This window comes from Aotus nancymaae, unplaced genomic scaffold, assembly GCF_030222135.1.
Source record: "Aotus nancymaae isolate 86718 unplaced genomic scaffold, 86718_ANA_hifiasm-v0.15.2.pri h1tg000002l, whole genome shotgun sequence".
Taxonomy (NCBI): domain Eukaryota; kingdom Metazoa; phylum Chordata; class Mammalia; order Primates; family Aotidae; genus Aotus; species Aotus nancymaae.
Genome location: NW_026988413.1, coordinates 52,841,545 through 52,856,325, shown reverse-complemented (window position 1 = coordinate 52,856,325; position 14,781 = coordinate 52,841,545). Strand labels below are relative to the sequence as shown.

At 39.2% G+C, this 14,781-nt stretch overlaps 1 protein-coding gene and 1 non-coding gene across 8 annotated transcripts in view; one reads left to right on the top strand and one right to left on the bottom strand.

Annotated features, from left to right (window-relative positions):
• The window catches only part of SRPK2 (SRSF protein kinase 2), a 268,787-nt gene that overhangs the window by 222,529 nt on the left and 31,477 nt on the right, over nt 1-14,781 (bottom strand). The window lies entirely within an intron of this gene.
• On the top strand, nt 2,715-2,821 carry LOC135274296 (U6 spliceosomal RNA). Its single transcript, XR_010342150.1, has one exon. It is a non-coding gene; the product is annotated as a U6 spliceosomal RNA (small nuclear RNA).

Sequence of the window (14,781 nt, the reverse complement as noted above, 5' to 3'; positions counted from 1 at the left end):
ATGGAGGCTGAGGCAGGAGAATTGCTTGAACCCAGGGACACAGGTTGCAGTGAGCCAAGATCGTACCACTGCACTCCAGTCTGTGCGACAGAGCAAGACTCCCTCTATTAAAAAAAAAAAAAAAAAAAAACACACACACACTAAGAGCAGGCTTCCCCAAACCTATTTATTTGGACAGAATGAGAACAGAAAGTAATGACACTATTCTACATTCACTCATTCAGCAAAATTACCACAGAGACCACAGTATCATTGTTCTGACACTGAGGAGGACAGGAAGACATCACAATACTGCCCTCTAACTGAAAAACAAAAAGCCTGTATCAAACAGAAAAAGAAAAATGCATCTAAATATATCTTACAGATCACTTGGCAGAACATTAGAACCACTTGCAGAACTTTTAAAAATCCTAATGCCTCGGCCACACCGAGCACTCAACAAGCAAGGGACAGGCAACAAGACTGGCTGAATGAGGGAAAACACCAGGGATACAAGATGAACCCACATCTTACCGCAAAGTTTTATGGAGTTAACACTACACTATTTAAAATATAGCTGGGCTCCTCCAAAATTTGGTCGTCTTATCTTTATGACTACCATGAAGTTTTAATGGTTTTCCCACAAACATTTCTATATTCTCCTAGTTCTTAACACAACACATGTTCCGGCACCAAATAATAAACCGAATTTATTAAAAGTGAAGCAATAAAAATGCCTTATATTGAAATAAAATAAATGAATAAATTAATTTATTAATATAGCTGTCTTAAACTATGTGCCCTAACATTAAGGATGATTAAGGAATAACAAGAGATTTCCGGCATTCTTCCCTTCATGATTTCCTTGCACTCAAGGCCAAGAGATACTTTTTCTTATTTATTAAGGAAAATTCACACACAAAAATATCACAACTGCACATAGAGCTTAAGGTGTAATTATTTAAAAGAAATTGAAAGTTGAGCATGGTGGCTCACATCTGTAATCCCAGCACTTTGGGAGGGCAAGGCAGGCAGGTCACATGAGGTCAGGTTTCAAGACCAGCTTGGCCAAGATGGTGAAACCCTGTCTCTACTAAAAATTCAAAAAAATTAGCCTGCTGTGGTGGTGACGGCCTGTAGTCCCAGTTACTGGGGAGGCTGAGATGGGAGAATCACATGAACCCAGGAGACAGAGGTTGCAGTGGGCTAAGATCACACCACTGCACTCCAGCCTGGGCAACAGAGTAAGACCCTGTCTCAAAAAATAAAAAATTAAAAAATTAAGCTGAACACAGTGGCTCACACCAGTAATCCCAGCACTTTGGGAGGCCGAGGTGAGCTGATCATTTGAAGTCAGGAGTTCGAGACCAGACTGACCAACATGGAGAAACCCCAACTCTACTAAAAATATAAAATTAACCGGACATGGTGGCGCATCCCTATAATCTCAGCTACTCGGGAGGCTGAGGCAGGAGAATGGCTTGAACCCAGGAGGAAGAGGCTGCAGTGAGCTGAGATCACACCATTGCACTCCAGCCTGGGTAACAAGTGTGAAACTCCATCTCAAAAAAAAAGAAAGATACAGAAATTCAAAATGAATCTTGTGTCAATTTACCACAATCTTTTTTGGTTCACCTATTAATAAAAAAGATACATTTAAGGACTTGTGTGCACAAAGTAATATTCAAGGAGTACACTTAAGGTAAGAAAAATTTTCCATTCATGATTCAAATACCACTGTAATCAAACTCTGGCATTTTATCAAGAGGCTTGGAAATCTTATACTTTAAAACCAGTAACTTCATTTCCAGAGGCACATGCCAGAAATGAAAATAAAAATAAAGGCCAGGCGCAGTGGCTCACACCTTTAATCCCAGCACTTTGGGAGGCCGAGGTAGGTGGATCACGAGGTCAGGAGTTCAAGACCAGCATGGTCAACACAGTGAAACACCATCTCTACTAAAATACAAAATTTAGCTGGGTGCGGTGGCGAGCACCTGTAATCCCAGCTACTCAGGAGGCTAAGGCAGGAGAATCGCTTGAACCCAGAAGGCACAGGGTGCAGTGAGTGGAGATGGCGCCATTGCACTCTATCCTGGGCGACAGGGAAAGATTCCATCTCTAAATAAATAAATAAATAAAATTAAAAACTAAAAATAAAACCAGTACCAAAATGAGAATTGACTCCTGTCTCCATTTCTATTCATTCCACAGCTAGAAATCTTGATAAGGGCAGGGATAAAAGGAGAGCAGGAGTAGCAAACATTAACCTTAATACTGATACGGCTCTTCCTGAAAAAATCCAAAGAAATTGATTTGAAACTACTAGAATTAATTCAATATTTTTTTAGATTAAAAGGGCATTCATCCTTTACACTAAGGATTCTAAAACTGCATCCATGCCAGTAACACTAAGATTAAAAGTGGTGGCAGCCGGACATGGTGGCTCATGCCTGTATTACCAGTACTTTGGGAAGTTGAGGTGGGTGAATCACAAAGTCAGGAGTTCAAGACTAGCCTGACCAATGTGGTAAAACCCATCTACTAAAAATAAAAAAAATTAGCTGAGCATGGTGGCACACGCCTGTGATACCAGCTACTCCAGAGGTTGAGGCAGGAGAATCCCTTGAACCTGGGAGGTGGAGGATGAGGTAAGCCAAGCTGGTGCCATTACACTCCAGCCTGGGTGACAGTGAGACCCCATCTCAAAAAAGAAAAAACAAATAAAAAAATAAGTGCTTTCTTCGGCAGCACATTTACTAAAATTGGAATGATATAGAAAAGATTAGCATGGCCCCTGTCCAAGGATAACTGACAAATTCATGAAGTCTTGGAGTAGTATTTATATATATATATACATACACACACACACAACCAAAAAACCTAAAATTATAAAACTATCTAAATTGTATGAAATTTTCATCAGAAATTGTAAGAATATGGATTGGAAAATACCCAGAAATGTTTAGTATAACAAATATTAAGTTATAACATTTAGCAGTTTGTGTATACAGATAATATATAAAACAAAGACCTTCAAAATTTATCATCTGAAGTGACAAATAATGTTTAGTAATCACCAGCTGCTCTGCTCAGGATTATGTTCAATGGCATACAGTATTTTTAATTCAAACAATACATTAGAGAACAAAGAGTATTTTAACATTACCATCCCTCAGAAATGAAAACTGCTATTACAAAAAATAGCTACATTCTTTTCTGAAAATACATCTTGAGAACCAATCTCTCTCCTACTTTCTAGCAGTAGTTACTTTCTGCTCCCTGCTAGTCCATTTTGTACAGTTTTATGAGGAAGGAAGACAGAGAAAGAAGAGAATACACATATACATTTATTAACAGTTTTTGGTAATGAGCTGTTTAAAAATGTTTACTAACAGTATCTCATGCTTTATGTACCATTTACCAAACATTCTAGCCTAAAGCTATATAACTGATGTAAATACTAACTAATCTACTGCATTTATAACATTGTAACACATAAATATACACTGATTTCTTCCAATCTTTTACATCAGACAGTGCTATGATGTTTCTGGTTTTAAAATACATATAAAGTTTGGCCAGGCACAGTGGTTCACTCCCAGCACTTTGGGAGGCTGAAGTGGGTGGATCACTAGCAAACATGGCGAAACCCAATCTCTACTAAAAATGCAAAAAAAAAAAAAAAAAAAAAAAAAAAATAGCCAGGTGTGGTGGTACACACCTGTAATCCCAACTACTCGGGAGGCTGAGACAGGAGAATTGCTTGAACTTGGGAGGCAGAGGTTGCAGTCAGCCAAGATCCTGCCATTGCACTCCAGCCTTCCAGCATGGGAGACAGAGTGAGACCTGGTCTCCAAAAAATAAATTATTAACTTAAATAACACTATTTATTGGCTGGGTGTGGTGGCTCATGCCTGTAATCCCATCTTGGGAGGCAGAGGCAGGCAGATAATGTGAAGTCATGAGTTCGAGACCAGCCTGGCCAACATGGTAAAACCCCCTCTCTACCAAAAATAAAAAAATTAGCCAGGCTTGGTGACAGGCGCCTGTAAGCCCAGCTACTCAGGAGGCTGGGGCAGGAGAATTGCTTGGACCTGGGAGGTGAAGGCTACAGTAAGCTAAGATCGCACCACTGCACTCCAGCCTAGGCAACAAGAGCGAGACCACATCTCAAAAACATAGCTAAGACTACTTATTATCAAATCATTATTAAACTTTTTTTTTTTTGAGATGGAATCTCATTCTGTCACCAGGCTGGAGTACAGTGTGCAATCTCAGCTTACTTCAACCTCTGCCTCCCAGGCTCAAGCAATTCCTCTACCTCAGCCTCCCCAGTAGCTGGGACTACAGGCACACGCCACCATGCCAGGATAATATTTGCATTTTCGTAGAGACAGGGTTTCACCATCTTGGCCAGGATGGTCTCAATATCCTGACCTCATGATTCGCCCACCTCAGCCTCCCAAAGTGCTGGGATTATAGGCATGAGCCACCTCACCTGGCTCTTATCAAATAGAATAAAGGAAGACAAAAAATTCCCAATTCCATGTCTGATTATTTATAGTCACAAGATAATAAAACAAACAATGTATCGCTCAGTTTTTCAAAGAACTATGAGCAAATAATTCAATTATCAAAAATCAACTCATAGCTTTAAAATGAACCTTGGGCCGGATGTGGTAGCTAATACCTGTAATCCCAGCACTTTGGGAGTCAGAGGCAGGAGAACTGCTTGAGCCCAGGAGTTCCAGACCAGTCTGGTGAGACTTCATTTCTACAAAAAAATAAAAAGCTGAAAATTGGTCATGATGGTGCGTGCCTCTAGTCCCAGTCACTGGAAAGGCTGAGGTGGGAGGCTTGATTGAGCCCAGGAGGCGAAAGTTGCAGTGAGATTGGCACCACCGCACTCCAGCCCAGGTGACAGAGCAAGACTGTCTTTAAAAAAAAAAAAAAGAACGAACTTCACATAGCATATAAAAATAAAATATATACCAAATGTTCAAAATTTACTAAGGCCAAAAGCACAAAATGTTTATTTGTGGAAAAAAGTCAAATATTATCTTGTTTACGATTTATAGCATTTTTCTTGAACTTTTCCTAAAAATAAATTCTGATATTGATTTGTTGCCACCTACTGGTTAAATTCATATCTGAATAGCATTTCACATCAAATATTCACTATAGTTAATAGAAAACACAAGAGACAAAAACTACCTTAGTGATGTTCTTTTCTTTACAACGTTTTACTAAACTATTATGACAAATTCTGCTTTGGAAAAGTTTGCAAAGCTACATCACAAAATGGTGACTTGACTTTTAACAATATCTTTACTCAAACTTTTCTTTAGTTTGTTGGGATTGTTTTAAAATACCACTATAATTTGTTAGAAAAAATATAAAACCTTTAAAGAAAATACTTTCAAGATGTTATTTTTTTAATTTACAACTCAAACATTTATATGTACAGAACTTAGGAGATTTCCATCTTTTTACAGTTGATTTGTTAGGACTGAAAACCAAAGAAAAAGTTCTCATTACATTTGTTAAAAGTAAATTTAACTCTATAGCAGTCTCTCCTCTAAATTATTTTTTCATACTACACGTTGGTTGAGCAGAGTATGTTGTCTTACTACACTACTTTTAAAACCACTTCCAGATTTAAAAAGCTTAACAAATTTAACATACTCTGAGTTCCCAATTCTAACAAATCAAAAAAAAGGCCTTCCCTAAAGTGACTATGGAAATGTGAATATGGATTTTGTTTTTGTATTTTGTTTTTTTCAGAGTCTCGCTCTGTCACCCAGGCGGAAAGTGCCATCTCAGCTCACTGCAACCTCTGCCTCCTGGGTTCAATCAATTCTCCTGCCTTAGCCTCCCAAGTAGCTAGGATTACCGGCACCCACCACCATGCCCAGCTAATATTTGTATTTTTAGTAGAGATGGAGTTTCATCATGTTGGCCATGCTGGTCTCAAACTCCTGACCCACCTCGGCCTCCCAAAGTGCTAGGATTACAGGCATGAGCCACGATGCCTGGCCTGGAATGAGTTTTAGATGACACCAGAAAACTTATGTTAATTTTGTTGGGTGTGATAATGCATCATGATTATGTGATAAATGCATGACCGCTACGGGCTGAATTGTGTCCCCCAAAATTCATATGTTGAAGCCCTGTCCCCCAATGTGATGATATTTGGAGGTAGGGCCTCTGGCAGGTAATTAGGGTTAGAGGAAGGCATCAATGACGGTGGGCCTCATAGTGGGATTTTTTTTTTTTTTTTTGGCAGATGGAGTTTCACTCTTTCGCCCAGGTAGAGTGAAGTGGCATGATCTCAACTCACTGCAACCTCCGCCTCCCAGGTTCAAGCAATTCTCCTGCCTCAGCCTCCTAAGCAGCTGGAATTAAAAACATCCACCACCACACCCGGATAATTTTTGTATTTTCGGTAGCGACGGGGTTTCACCATGATGGTCAGGCTGGTCTCAAACTCCTGACATCAGGTGATCCACCCGCCTTGGCCTCTCAAAGTGCTAGAATTACTAAAGCTCCTGAGCGCGATGGCACAGTGAGACAGCAGCCATATGCAAACTAAGGAGAGGTCCCTCCTGGAACCTGACCGTGCTGGCAGCCTGATCTCAGACTTCCAGCCTCCAGCACTGTGAGAAATAACGTCTGTTGTTTCAAGCCACCCCATCTACGGTATTTTGTTATGGCAGCCGGAGCCAACTAGGACAGTGATGTATATGGAAATATGTAAGGAAGAAATAATATACCAGAGATACGGTACAGTTGCAAAAAGAAAAAAAAAGAAACAAAATCTTAATGATTGTTCAATTTAGGTGCCAGAGACTTATGTGTTTAACATGCTATAAGCTCAGTTTCTAAGTCTGAAGTTTCTCATAATTAAAAAAACTTCAACAAAAAAAAATATAAAAAAATACTTTTTCAATGTAACTCCTCTAACCAAAACCCTGAAAATAAAATGCTTTAAGACAAAGTACTAATTTGAAATTATTAGAAGGCAAAAATAAAAGCTGAGTAGAAACTTTATCATTTTTAAATAAATTTAATAAAAATTGTTACAAGTTTTTGTTTTTTTATTTTGTTTTTTGTTATTTTGAGGTGTTCCCTCCCATGCTAGAGTGCAGTGGTGCAATCTCAACTCATTGCATCCTCCGCCTCCCCAGCTCAAGCAATTCTCCTGCCTCAACCTCCCTAGTAGCTGAGATTACAGATGCATGCCACCAGCGCCACCAAACCTGACTTATTTTTTTGTATTTTTAGTACAGTCAGGGTTTCACCATGTTGGCCAGGCTAATTTGGAACTCCTGACCTCAGGTGATGCACTCGTCCTCCTAAAGTGCCAGGATTATAGGCATGAGTCACTGTGGCAGGCAGATTTTTAAGACAATATAAAAGTCCAACCTAAGGGTCTCAAGCTAAAAGCACTGACCTTAAAGGCTAGTACTCTGTTATAATTAAGTGGCCTGTTTAAATCACTTATCTGGGGTTACATTTTCTTAATTATGAAAGAGAAATAATAATTTTTGAATCCTGTTGTAAATAGGATTTTCATTGTATATATCTAATAAATTGTTGAAATTTTTTTTTCCTATAGTTTGGAACTGTTTAGTTTGACTCTTTTTGGTTATAATAGTTTTCAAATTAGAATCTTAGATTTTTCAAAAAGATAATAGTAAGCTTTGCTTCTTTCTAATCTGTTTGGAGTGTTTTTGTCTGACTGCACTAACACTGCTTAATACCATGATACCACACAACAAAAAGGGACAGCAGTCAACTCAATACTGTCCCTGATTTTAAAAGGAATAGTTATGACATTATTAAAACTAATACTTTTCAATAATTTTGAGAAATTGTCTATTTGTATCTTACAAAGAGTTTTCAAAGGACAGATATTCAAGCATGGCCCTTTAATCCATTCTTGCATTTATTGAGTCACAAAAATCTGTTCTAAAGCAAAGATGAATAAATTCACATTTTATGCATAATTCTGAAACATCATTGTAAACTATCAAAGTTCTATACCCAAAACACATGCCCTCAGGAATTTTGAACAGAAGTACAGAAAGCCATTCCTCCTCTAGTTAAAGTTTCCAGACTAGTTTTGGAGTTTTTATTTCAATCACCTCATTCATTCCATAAGCACTTACTAATTACCTATGATCCAGGTACTATGAACTAAGCATAGAAGAATATTATAGTAATTAAGAGACAATTTCTCATCTTCAAGGAGCTCACCCAATTGTGTTAAATACTGTTAACAAAATAATGAAGGAAGAAACATCAACCTGAGATAGGCAAAAGAATTCGGAGGAAAGAACAGCAGTCCTGAACACTGAGTGACAGTGGTCAACAGCATCTCTCCATGAATGGGCCATGAACTCCTGTGACCCCTGAGAATAATACTAAAATACTGTTTGCCTTTTTCATTGACAGTTCAATAGCAAAGATACGTGCCTGGCCAGGATTCTGGCCCTGATTCACACTAAGGTACTAGTATTTCTAGTGCCTTGATCGAGTCTAATACTAGTGCCATGGCATGAATCAAGAACAGGATCCTGGCCAGGTGCAGTGGCTCGCGCCTGTAATAAATCCTAGCACTTTGGAAGGCCAAGGTGGGTGGATCACTTGGAAGCAATTGAGACCAGCCTGGCCAACATGGTGAAACCCCACCTCTACTAAAAACACAAATATTGGCATAGCATGGTGGCACACACCTGTAGTCTCAGTTACTCTGGGGCTGAGGTGGGAAGATCACTTGAGTCCTAGAGGCGAAAACTGCAGTAAGCCAAGATCATGCCACTGCACTCCAGCCTGGAAGAGAGTGAAATCCTGCCACACACAAAAAAAGGCCGGGATCCTTAACTGTACTAGGAGTCACTGCATTCTTCATCATCATTTTTTAAATGTCTGTAACAAAGAAGTAAAAAATTATTTTATTAATCTCTACCCTTAAACATATATCTTTTTAAAATTATGTGAGAAAATGGGAAGTAGGCATAAAGAACCTTATGCCATACACCAAAATATAATGGCTATTTCAAGAAAAAGGAAGTGGGCAGTTGAGCTGTGAGTTAAAGCAATCAATTTTTTCATAGAGCACCATGAAAGAACAAAAAACATATAAATTATGGTTATTCAAAGTTGGATACACATCTTTATATTTTCTTTTTTTTTTTTTTTTCGGGGGAGGGTTACAGCATCTTGCTCTGTCACTCAGGCTGGAGTGCAGTGGTGGCGTCATCACACCTCACTGCAGCTTCTATCTCCCAGGCTCAAGTGATCTCCCAACTCAGTCACCCAAGCTCCCAAGCAGGTGGGAACACTGGCACACACTACCATGCCCAGCTAAGTGTTTTGGTTTTGGTTTTTTGGTTTGGGGATGGGTTTTGTTTTCTTTTGTCATTTTGTAGAGACTAGGTTTCACTATGTTTTCCATGCTTGTCTCAAACTCCTGGGCTCAAAGGATCCTCCTGCCTTAGCCTCCCAAAGTGCTGGGGTTACATGTGTAACCCACTACACCAGGCAACAGCAGACATTTTCTTAAAAAATGAAACAGACTGTCAATTAAAGGAAAAGATACGGTAGTCGCTGTTGTCAATTATAACATTGAAGCTTTCAAGAGAAGATCAGAATTTCATAAAACTTGTATCTGCCACCAGAAGCGTAGTAGGCTGCAATAAGGATTTTTTTTTTTTTCGGGGGGTGAAACAGGAGAATTTTATTTAATGTGATTACAGGCTCAGTGGAATTGTTTCCTAAGACTGAGCAAAGGACAAAGAAAATGGGGTACCTTTTATACACCCAGGTTGACGCAGCAGCTGACAGATTTACAGAAGCCAGGACAAAGAACAGTTAATTTGTAACATGTCTTGTGATGCACATTACATTTGAAAAGTAACATTTTGAGAAACATATTTCACAATTTCTATCTGCTCCATGACCTTGCAGTTGGTTAACAGGAATTTCTTGATTCCTGGGAACTTTGCTAAGAATGTGGAGAGGATAGTTAAGGCTGAACGTTTGCAGAAAGGCACTTTAATATTTCTGCTTAAGCAGAGCTGAGGAGATATTAAACAATGTACAACACAGCAAACTTTATTATATAGTAAGTACAAATTATAAGGTTTTGTTTCACTATTATTGCTATTTAATTTCCTTCTTCATTTTCCTCCTTTGTTGCTTTTTATTAATACTGTAATAGGAAGCAACACCACTATTTTGAGCATTTTCTACTACTTGAAGGTATATTAGTTTTCGCTTAAGTTATTTGGCATTTCTAGGAGCTTACATATTAGTTTTAATTTAAGCACATTTACATTTTTATAGCTGAATGTCAAGGGGGAAGGCCCAGTTGCGTATATGCAGTGTTGATTAGCGAAACCTTCTTGGGGAGGTTTTCATGCTGTTACTGAATAATGAACAGCAGGCTGGTATGTTAGTTCACGGTGAACTTAGAACACTAAAGTAGAATTTTCAGGAGTCCTTTCTTGCCCTAACGGGCATGAAATGAAGTTTACCTTAGCCCCTAGTGGCCCCTTTGTGACTGTGCCTGTCTAAGGTTGTCCCTCCTCTGAGGAATCTTACCCATCGTTGGCTAACCAGCCATCTGCCTGGGGCCAACCAGGGCAACGGCTTGAAAGTTAGAAGGCTCTTGGGGGCTGACCCACAGAGCATTGTGGATCCAGGAATGGTGCTATTATTTAACTTTAAGTTGCTTCTTTTGTTGAGTTGCCTGCTTGGAAAAGATGGTATTAATGCAGGTTCCTGGGTTTCCAACATATCACCCATTCAATTTAAGCTTATTTTACCCAGACAGTTGCCAATAGTTAAGTTTTACTAGATGAACACACTTTCCATAAGCCCATAGAAAACTTTACTATTATACATGTCATTTGGAAGTAGTTCTTATATGGGGTATAGTCTGGTACTTATTGTCATTAATTGATATAATGGGGTACAGTCTGGTACTTAATGTCATTAATTGACTGGTGGTTTGCTTGATTACTACCGCTTTTATGGTTGACCAAATACTTCCAATTAGGATGGGTAAGAAAATATTAGGCATTAGGAAGTATTAGGCATTCTCCTAATATGATTACTACTCCCCCATCAGGGTTTTAAAACCATTAAAACATGAAAACCATTCTCCAAAGAGGGAATCTGGTGACCACACTTTCCACGTCTGAACTGGAACATGAGCTAGTTTTCACATCCTGGCTGTAATTTCTATGGCTGCTTGTTCGTTATTATTAATTTCTAGGCAGCAGTTTGATGGGTTAAATTTTCTACATACCCCTCCTTCTTGGGCTAAAAGAAAGACAATTTAATGTTAGTCTATTTTGATAAATGGCATGTCTTATCTGTGTAGCTTGGATTGCGAGCAGATCTAATGCTCTTGCAGTTTCATTGGTTATAATTTCCAAGACGGTTTGCAATCTTAGAATACGGTTTATCATGTAAATGGGAGTGTGGTAGCCCCAAGAGCCATTTTGAGCCCAAGTGGCTGGTTTATAATATGGAATAATTCTTTCAGGGGGCCAATCAATGCTTTTCCTGACTCCTATTTTTATACCTCCTCTGATATCGATACTACTTTTGACTCAATTCATATTTTAAACCAGGTCACAGCATGGAATTGGGGTCATAACATACATAAGGTTGCTCATTGCCTAGGTCACAGACTGAATAAATTGTGTGATTATAAGTACAAGCCCCTAGCTGAATCCTTGTACACTTATATGTTTGATACAGCAAGGTCTTAACTACTGTATTCCCAATTAAAGTAGTCTCCAGGCAGTAAGTACATTCTTCTACTGGTTGCCTTCCATTTGTGCAGATATTGAAGCTAACAGTAGTAGAATAAAAATTAACATTTCTATACCACTACGCAGGGGCAATGTGAATCTTTCCTTGGACATAAGGGTTCACAAAGATGACAGCATAGTAATAGAATAGTTAACAATACTTAGACAGCAATTAGACTTAAATATTCATAATTTTTTTTAGATATTGTATAATGACATGGGCCAACATTTAAAAGATCTGCATACCTCAGTGAGCCAGTATTTTTTACGTAATTAATGCATGATGTCACAAAATCATGCACTGGGGAAAAGGCAACAGATTTAACTCACACAGGGTATGGCCAGAAAGAAAAAAAAAATTAAAAAACAATAGATTTAAATATAAGTATGAAAACCTCACTCATATGGTTTCAGATTCCACAATACAACTAACCTTTCTTCTGAAACTTGTCAAGTGTTAGTGTAGAACCAAAAAATACCCACAATTATATGAAAACGCTATTAAATACTCTCTCTTTATCTAACTATGTATCTGTCCAAAGCCAGATTTTATTCACATACTGCAATCAAAACAATATAACCTAAGAGAGTGAATGAAGAAGTGACTGAGAATCCAATTGTTCTATTAATTCAGATAATAAAGATACCTCCTAAAATGTAAAACAATGCCACTTTTCTAAGTAAATACTTTTCTGAAAAAGAGATTAAAAGGGTGAAGAAGTGATACTACCAAACTTCAGGACTCTACAGGTTCAGCACAGCAGCTCACATCTATAATCCCAGCACTTTGGGAGGCTGAGGCAAGAGATTGTTTGAGCCCAGGAGCTTGAGACCAGCATGAGCAATATAGCAAGATCCTGCCTCTACAAAAAATTCAAAAAGTAGCCAGGCAGAGTGGCATGGGTCTGTGGTTCCAGCTACTCAGGAGGCTAAGGTGGGAGGATCACTTGACCCCACGAGGTGGAGGCTGCAGTGAGCCATAAATGTGCCACTGGACTCCAGCATGGGTGATAGGGTGAGACTCTGTCCTAAAAAAATAAATTTTTTTAACTTAATATTAATTTCTAATACAGTAAATATTTATATACATAAGCTACATAAACAAAAGCTCTTTGCAGGGTGGGGAGTGGGTTCCCTCGATTTTTAAGAGAGTAAAGGGGTCATGAGATCAAAATACTTGAGAACTGCTGTCATAGAAGTTTACAAAAGGGGGTAAGAACATCTCAAATACAGGCTACATCATATAAAGAGTAGTTTTATTGTCTTTCACTGTATATGCTGTATGTGTACCCAGCAATCCCAGCCTATTGTACAACATTCTTCCACACTCTAATATGTGGCTACCAATCTACTACTACAAAATACGAAAGCGAACAGGCAACCCAATCATGAAGGTGCTGATTAAGATTCCAGTGGCTTTCCTGTGATAAAAGATACGAATTTTTTATCATAAAATTTTAATGATTTTTTTGATATGGAGTTTTGCTCTTGTGTCCCAGGCTGGAGTGAAATGGCATGATCTCGGCTCATTGCAACCTTCACCTCCTGGGTTCAAGCGATTCTCCTGCCTCAGCCTCCTGAGTAGCTGGAATTACAGGCGCCCACCACTGCACCCAGCTAATTTTTGTATTTTTAGTAGAGATGGGTTTCAACATGTTGGTCAAGCTGATCTTGAACTCCTCGTGGTTCACCTGCCTGGCCTTTTTTTTTTTTTGAGACGGAGTCTTGTTCTGTCGCCCAGACTGGCATGCAGTGGTGTGATCTTGGCTCACTGAAACCTCCACTTTTCAGTTTAAAGCAATTCCCTGCCTCAACTTCCTGAGTAGCTGGGATTACAGGTGCCCGTTCCCATGCCCAGCTAATTTTTGTGTTTTTAGTAGAGACGGGGGTTTCACCATCTTGGCCAGGCTAGTCTTGAACTCCTGACCTAGTAATCCACCCTCCCTGGTCTTTCTCACAACACTTCAGCTATGTGGGGTGGCTGAAGCATGAGAATCGCCTGAGGTGGAGGTTGCGGTGAGCCAGGACAGCACCACTGCACTCCAGCCTGGACAACAGAGAGAAAACCAGTCTCAAAAAAAAAAAAAAAGGGAGAGAGAGAGAAAGAAATATGCTCATGGGGCAAAAATATAATATTGTTAAGACATCAATTCTCAGCCAGGAGTGTTGGTTCACACCTGTAATCCTAGCACTTTGGGAGGCTAAGGCAGACTGATTGCTAGAGCTCAGGAGTAGCTTGAGACTAGCCTAAGCAACATGGTGAAACCCTGTCTCTACCAAAAACACAAAAAATAGCCAGGTGTGCCTATAACATAGCCTCATACCTATAATCCCAGCTACTTAGGGGCTGAGGCAAGGATGATCACTTGAGCTCAGGATGTGGACGTTGCAGTGAGCCAAGATCATGTCACTGTACTCCAGCCTGGGCTAGAGTGAGACGCTGCCTCAAAAGAAAAATCAGTTCTCCCCAAATTGATCCATATACTCAATGCAATCCCATCAAAATCCAAGCAATTTTTTTTTTTTTTTTTTTTTTTTAAGAAATGAATAACTGGATGCCTTGCAATCTGGGCTCTCAATCTCTGGGAGTGGAGCCAAGGAATTTTTAGCCCAGATGAATCTTACATACAATAAAATCTGAAAACCTACTGATACAAGAAAGAGTCTTTCATAACATTCCGTTTGCCTAGCTCCCTGGTCTCACCTCCCAACACTCTCCACAAAGACATTAAACTCAACACATACCAAATTACTTCCAGAATCCACCTTGTTCTCGCTCACCTCTAGGCCTCGTTACATACGATCCTCTTGTCTCACTGAAAAAGGTACATGCTCTCCCTAACTTAGTCATTCTCCTCCCACACGGCCCCACATACCCAACCTACAAATTTGACCTGAATAGGGAAAAGCAGGTAAGCTTCAAATAAACAGGAAGAGGGAAGGAGGGACAATAAAATGGAATATATAAAAG